The 7,815-nt window shown below is 41.5% G+C and overlaps 1 pseudogene; it reads left to right on the top strand.

Moving 5' to 3' along the window:
- Positions 1 to 1,156: 1,156 nt before the first annotated feature.
- LOC106972519 (60S ribosomal protein L27a-like) lies at positions 1,157 to 6,784 on the top strand (annotated as a pseudogene).
- Positions 6,785 to 7,815: the final 1,031 nt, after the last annotated feature.

The raw sequence follows: 7,815 nt of genomic DNA, 5'->3' as shown, positions 1-7,815 counted from the left end.
ACTACCTAATGAAAGCTGACCTTGCCTTTGTCTCTTTGGACTTGCCTATGGCTTGCCATAGTTTCCTTGACCTGAATTGCAATTCCTCTGCTCTTCCTGGATAACCTCATTTTGCTAGTCAAATAACTGGCTATTTTATTATTAAGGTTGGCAGTATGTTTACTCCTACTTGTGATTCCTCCTTCCTCTTAAGTTCCCAGGAATCTCCAACAACAAAATTTGCTCAACTTGATCCAGACCCAGTGTGTGTCTTACACTTTAAGTCTGTTAAACTGCCTCGAGTATTTTTGAAAAAAACAAAACAAAACAAAAAACCCAGGAGATATGCAAATTTCAAGAAATTAAGAGCATGATAGCTTAATTTCATTTTGCAAGATATGGAAATTCGTATGTGTTTGATTTTGCATTAGTAAATATGTATGCATTATGGAAAAATGCAAAATATAGATGAGCAAAAAACGAAAAGTAAGAATCTCCAGGACTTCACAATTCAGGAGTGAGCATTTGTTGGAAAAGAAACAACAAGCCCAAACTGGAGTTGCTTGCTCCCCACGACAGCAAACCAAACTTAGATTTAACCTCTCAGAGAGTCTGAGTTGTATTTTCAAAGATAAATTCCAACAAACCAAAACGTGTTATCGCAATAATTTCAATAGAGAGGAAATATGATTTAAAAACAATTGTGCAGACTACTTGAGATCAGTAATATTTAGTGTTAAGTGCTGAAATAATTGTTAACATGGTTATGAAATGTAGTAAACAATTGTTGACAGAATTGTGACTATCACAGTCAACCTGAACTTTCCTTATTAGCTCTATAGTGAGGTAATCTGCTTGATAAAAAACCCTCTGTTCCCTTTCCCCCCCAAAAACACCCATCCTGGCCTGAAACAATCTTTTCTTTTGCTAATAGCTTCCTTGCCCCACCCTCCTGCCTATAAAACCTTCCATTTTGAATTACTTTTAATGTTTTATTTATTTTTGAGAGACAGAGAGAGACAGAGTGTGAGAGGGGGAGGGACAGAGAGAGAGGAAGACACATGTGAAGCAGGCTCCAGGCTCTGAGCTGTCAGCACCAGAGCCCCTCACAGGGCTCGAACTCACAAACTGTGAGATCATGACCTGAGCCGACTGAGCCACCCAGGTGCCCCTAAAAACTTCCATTTTGTTCAACTCTTCACGTCTGTCTTTATTTGCGAGGTGGGATGCTGTCCAAATCCTGAATCACTTAATAAAGCCAATTAGATCTTCAAACTTAGTTGGTTGAATTATGTTTTCTAACATGTTATTAATATTTTACTGCATATTCTTTCTGACTTTTTACTCTAACTTGATCATTTCATTTGTGATTTAGAAGTACTACTGAAGTTATTTTGTAATTCTCTACACATTAAAATTGTTTTTTCCTTTGAAATGACTGAAAAATCATTTTTTTCCATTGAAACAGAAAGGATAAAGAAATTTTGGCATATTTTATTTTTATCCTTTCCCCCTTCCTTTGCAGTTTTTGTTAGAATAACCTGGGATGTTAAAGCTAGATTAGTTAATTTTTAAATTTTTTAAATGTTTATTTATTTATTTTGAGAGAGAGAGAGAGAGAAAGAGAGAGAGAGAGAAAGCAGGGGAGGGGAGAGAGAGAGGGAAACAGAATCCCAAGCAGGCTCCACACCGTCAGCACGGAGGCCAGTGTGGGGCTTGAATCCAGGAACCATGAGATCATTCCCTGAGCCAAAATCAAGAGTTGGACACTTAACCGACTGAGGCACCCCTAGATTAGTGTATTTTATAATTGTATGTCTATTCTTTCAAAAGTTGTTTATCACATTTTATAACCATGTTAACAATTATTTCAACACTGAACATAAATATTAGTGATCTCAAGCAGTCAGTACAATTGTTTTTAAATCTTATTTTCTCTCTATTGAAATTATTTATTGCAATGACACGTTTTGGTTTGTTGGAACTTATCCTTTCCTTGAAAATACAATTCAGACTCTCTTTTGTCTGGACGGCCAACATGCAATCCAGACTGAGGAAGACCCGGAAACTTCGCTTGAGCCATGGCCGTGGCCGCATTGGCAAACACCAGAAGAACTGGGGAGGTGAGGGAAATGCTGGCAGCATCACCACAGGATGAACTTCGACAAGTGTCACCCAGGCTACTTTGGAAAAGTTGGGGTGATGCATTACCACTTAAAGAGGAACCAGAGCTTCTGTCCAACTGTCAGCCTTGATAAACTGTCGACCATGGTCAGGGAGCTGACAAGGGGGATGGCTGCCAGAAACACAACTGGAGCTGTGCCTATCATTGATGTGGCATGCTTGGGCTACTACAAAGTTTTGAGAGGGGCACCTGGGTGGCTCAGTCGGCTAAGCGTCCCACTTGAGCTCAGGTCATGATCTCGAGGTTCGTGAGTTTGAGCCCCATGTTGGGCTCTGTGCTGACAGCTCAGAGCCTGCAGCTTGCTTCGGATTCTGTGTCTCCTTCTCTCTCTGCCCCTGCCCTGCTCATGGTCTCAATCTCTCTCTCTCTCTCTCAAAAGTAAATAAACATTAAAAAAAATTTTCTTTTACATTTTGGGAAAGGAAAAGCCCCCCCAAAACAGCCTGGCGTTGTGAAGGTGAAATTCTTCAGTAGAAGAGCTGAGGAAATATTACAGATGTATTTGCAGGGGGAGGGGGGGGGTCCTGTGTCCTGGTAGCCTGAGGCCATGTGGAAGGAGGTTCATTAAATGCTAACAAGTGCTGAAAGAAAGAAAGAAAGAAAGAAAGAAAGAAAGAAAGAAAGAAAAGATAGGAAAAGAAAAGAAAAAAAAAGAAAATATTACTCACAGCTATTTGTGGATGGTACACTCTCTAAGTTCTTGAATGGCTATAAGTGACTTTCTGTTCCAGCTCAAGTAGGCTCTCAAAATTTTGTTGATGATGCTTCAGTGTCTTCTAACAATTAGCATTGCAGAAAAAAGATCTGATTCCAACCTGATCTTTTAAAATTATTTTATCATAGGTAACTTGTTATTCCCCCTGCCTGGATGATTTTATGATTTTCTTTCTAATCTTTGCACTATCCTAGAGATTTTTTTCTTTTTCCTTTCAAAGTAAGAACCTCTTTCATAATGTCCTCTGACTAGAGGGCCACTCTGACCTAAAGCCTGAAGTTTTTCCTCTATTCTTGCTATTATTATGTTTTTTAGATTAGTGCTTATGTTACTGATGGATCTATCACAGCTGCTAACTCAGGAAATGAACCAGTGAGCTCTGGTGCTTTCCTGGACAACTGCTCTGTCCCAGGGGATTCTGATGGAGGAGGGAGCTATAGAAATTGAAAACACAGTTCCTGGCTGGGTTTGCCAACACTGTTGAAAAAAAAAAAAAAAACACCTCAGACAAACTCATTGCCAGAAAAGCCAATAACGCAAGAGAAAGGGGTTTGGAAAAGAGAAAGGGAGACATTTATTTTGGGTTTAGTGAGCCGGGGAGGTGGCAGCCTAAAGTCTTAACAAGCGACTTCTCCACCCACAAGATGGACACCTAGAGTTCTATGAGGGGGAACGTGCAAGAGACAGAGAGCATGTGATCATGCGTGGGGGGTCGGTGTCTGTTCAGCACAGGATCATGGGCAGGGAAGGGGACATGTCAGGTGTGGCCTTCTAGGCATTCCGTTGTTATCAGGACTTTTCCGGCCTGGCAGTTAGAAAGTTCTGATCATTGCAAAACATCTTCATTAATGCCTCAAGAAAGTGGGATCAGAAATAAGCATAATTGGTTTTAGTTAGAGCATGAGTTAAGCAGGCTTGTGTGGGGAATAAGCTTAGAAATTCCCTGGGCTTACACCAGTGGGTTAACAAGGCATAAAGAATTACAAAGCCATAGGGTGCTCTTACCCAAGCTTGGGTAAACAAGATAAGACCCCCAGAATTCTGGGCAAAGGCCCCAGAATAGAGTGGGGGGCAAAGGCCCCCAATACAAAGGTAAATGAGGTAAGCAAGATTAGGTATTCAGGGCAAAATTGCCCCCCAATTTAGTACTATAGCAGAAAGCTGCTTTCACAGGAGGAAAGGACCAAGTTAGGTAAAGAGGTAAATAGGGTTAAAGACCCCGGCGCTGCAGGTGAAGCAGCCCAGAGCAGAGATGGTTAACAAAAGAAAAGGTACCTTGTTAACCCTGAGGTTATTCCCCCTGTCTGTCTCATCCCCTAGGCTGGCTAAGATAAACAGACACGGCGCCTCCTGTCTGCCGTTAACAACCATCTGCCCGTCGGCCCAGTGCCGGGATTTTGTTTTATATTGACCCAAAGCCCAAACACCGTATATCTTCAAAACCCCCTTTCCCTCATGCCCATGAGTTAATGTTCGCAGATTCATTGTCTCCTTGTGCATGCCCATCACATTTGTAAGCCTTCTGATCTTAATAAATATGGGGCAAGGACCCTTATTCGGGGCTCTTGTCTTTTCCTGGACATTAGCCATCTCTCACTTTTAATCCTGTGTCCCACTCTCTTGCTGGCCAAGAGAGAACTTTAGACTTAGAGTCTACGACAGTCTTGTCGATTTCTGACTTTAACTGTTGGTGTCTAAAGTTGAGCAAGAGGGCTTTTTGGAACATCAGGGACGATCTTAGCATAATATTGATGTAATTCTCAAATAAGGTAATTGGGTAGAGTTTAATGAGTTACAAAGGTATAGAAAGGGTTAAAGGAAAGCAAAAGGCAGAGCAGGAGGGATAAAAGAGCTGAGGTTCAGTGACCTCCCCTGAGTCTGAAAGGGTAGAGGGAAGGAGTGGGTTCCAAGATGTAGAAAGAACTGTGGACCGCACCTGGGTCAGTATCTCTAGGAGAGGGCTAGATACAGGGGTCGTGCCCTTCAGTAGAGGAACGTAGCCACTGTTGAGCCGTGGCCAGCTGGAAGAAGAGATACCTGGGCCTTGTTCTCCTCCCACATTCCCATCTCTTGCCAGTGCCTCTCATAGCCTGAACCCTTGAAGCCATCTCTGCAGGTCCCCTCCTAGGAGAAAGAGCTGGGCAAAAAGATAGCAAGTGGATCTGGAGGGACAAACAGGGTATTTGCCTGAAGTTCCTATTACAGTTAATTTGCATCATGCAGTTTTGTGGAAAATATAAGAGAGAAACATACTCTTATATTTTTATTCATTTTACTTATAAGCTTTATTTCCTTACCCCTTCATCTGTTAAAGGAACTGTTTATTTTTTTTTCTTTCTCATTTTTCAATCTGTTCTTCACTGTCTCTATTGTGTGTTTAAATTTAGTAATCCTAGTTTTTATCAGAATGCAAACTTTCCTAATGTTACATTCTTTCAATCGTTGCCGGGTGAACTGGGGAGTCCTTGAAGGTTCTTGGTCTTGTCACAGCACGTATTCAAGGATGGACACAGAGCACAGTGGATGAGAAACACAAATAGGAAAGTTTATTAAAGCAAAATGTACACTCTTGAGATACAAATGCTGGGGAGGGACAGAGAGAAAGAGAGAGGAAAGGGGAGAGAGCAAGTGAGCACTAGCATGCTTGGAAGACATCTGTGTAGCCTGGGGATTGGGTTTCTATCTTTTACTGACAGTGGTTAACCAGGGGGCAGAATATTTATTACTTTTTCTTCCTTATTTGGTCAGAGGTTTTCTGTCATGGCATCCACCATCTTGGGCCTGTCTGGTTTGATCCAGCTCCTGTGGAGTGCTACCAGGACAGGCCTCTGACCTTCTCCATAGTTGACCATGACTCCTTGGTGTTGAGCTCCAGGTATCCTGTTAGAGCCTAACTAACTACCTACATTTCTTCTTCAAGGACTCTGAGCCCTTAAAATCTTTTAAGGGAAAATGGGTGATGGTCCATCTTCTGTAACTACTTCATGCTGGTGTGGGACGTTCACCCTGCCAGAAGGCTCCAGAAGTCCTTGTTACCTAAGTTTTAGGAAACCTGGATGGACAGTGGGGAGTAGAAGGAAGTTGTGACTCAGCCTAGTGGGTCTTTATACTCATTTGTTTCAGGGCTGTTTGTGGACCACCATCTGAAGATTTAACTGTTTGAGGTGAGAGAAAATACATTTTGTTAGTAACTTTAGGATACAAGGTCCAAACATTAGAATAAGGAGTAGGGTTATTAAGGGTCCAACAAGAAGGTATAACGATGAAAGGCCTGGAAACCAGGAAAACAAGGAGTCCCACTGAGGGAGGAGGAGGTAGGGGTGGCTTCATGGGGAACTGTGCATTTAGTTACTGGCCCAATGATCTAGAAGCTTTCTTTAACCTCTCCAGATAAATTGATCCATACACAGCACAATGTGTTAATCACTGTATAGACTCCCCTGATTTTTGTAAGAACATAGTCAAGGGCCTCTTGTAGCCAAGTGACTTGCCACCCGATTTCATCTATATGGATTCTTATTTCCCATGAGCCGTTAATATAGGTAGCAGGTGGTGTTAGCTAGCCATCACATAGACTCTGTTTTTTTAGTAAGCAATCAGGTAATTAATAAGAGGCACTTCTATGGAAACAAAAGAAAAACATAGGCTAATGGTCAGAGCAAATTATAAACCCAATACCTGATTCCACAATGCTGTCACTGAGATTTCTAAATGTCAGAGTCACAGCATCCTCAGATGGAGTAGGAGCAGGCAGTGGCAATCAGATGGGTTTTTCTGGTTTGTAAATCCAGTGTCTCTGGTGATCCTTTTGAATGGGCCATACAACAACAGGCACAGAGATTGTCTATACATGGGCTTTGTGGCAATTTTTCTGAAGTTGACCTTAAATTTGTCCAGCTTCAGTTCGCAGGGCATCAAGAAAGAGTTTTAGTTTTTTTTTTTTTAATGTTTATTTATTTTTGAGAGAGAGAGAAAGACAGAGCATGAGTGGAGGAGGGGCAGAGAGAGAGGGAGACACAGAATCCGAAGCAGGCTCTAGTCTCTGAGCTGTCAGCACAGAGCCCGACGCCAGGCTCAAACTCAGGAGCTGTAAGATCATGACCTGAGCCGAAGTCGGCCACTCAACCGACTGAGCCATCCAGGCACCCAAAAAAAGTTTTAGTTTTTAATAACTTTAATTCAAGACAGTGGAAGACGACCAGAAACCATAATTTGGAGGGCCATAGCCAGATATTTGAGGAAACAAGAAGAGTTTAGCATCTAGTTCAGTTTATAAAAAGCAGTATTAAAATCTAATGTCTACAAAGATGTGTTATTGAAACATTTTCTCTCTATAATCACCCTCATTTTTATTGAAGATAGCTAAATCAAGACGAATTTGTAAAACAAGTCCAGTTTAAACAAATTTGGCTGAATTATTTACATAAGCTCAGCAAGAATAGTGATTGGCCGTATAAGTTTTTTAAAATTTGCTTTACTGGAACTTTTCATAAGGGATCTCTAGATTGAACTTTTAATAGCCTTTCAAGGCCAGAGGCAAGCTAAATAATTTTCATCAGACTTGCTTGCAATACCTATAGATTTGGGTGAATTCCCCTTCTTGAGGTCCCCAAAATATATTGAGGTTCCTGCACCCTCCATGAAGTGACATTCTGTACTCACCTGGTAAGGCAGCTGGGAGCTCTGCAAGAAAGGTACCAGGCCAACATTTCCAGGAGGTTCCATTGGCTCCATAATGTCAACCTTAATTCCCTAAAGCTGTCTTGTCGTATCTAAGTCTATGCATTTCGCTCAAATGTGACATTCCAGACAAAGCCTCGGTAAAATAACCAATGTTTCCAGTGGTGTCCTATTACAAGGAGAACAGATTCTCACTGAACTTATGCAAATAATCATATTGCCATGAAAGAAAGAACACTCACTGAGAATTTCTAAA

This window comes from Acinonyx jubatus, chromosome X (genome assembly GCF_027475565.1).
Source record: "Acinonyx jubatus isolate Ajub_Pintada_27869175 chromosome X, VMU_Ajub_asm_v1.0, whole genome shotgun sequence".
In the NCBI taxonomy this organism is placed as follows: domain Eukaryota; kingdom Metazoa; phylum Chordata; class Mammalia; order Carnivora; family Felidae; genus Acinonyx; species Acinonyx jubatus.
Note: the sequence above shows the minus strand (reverse complement) of the source record. Positions and strands in the feature narration are given on the sequence as shown.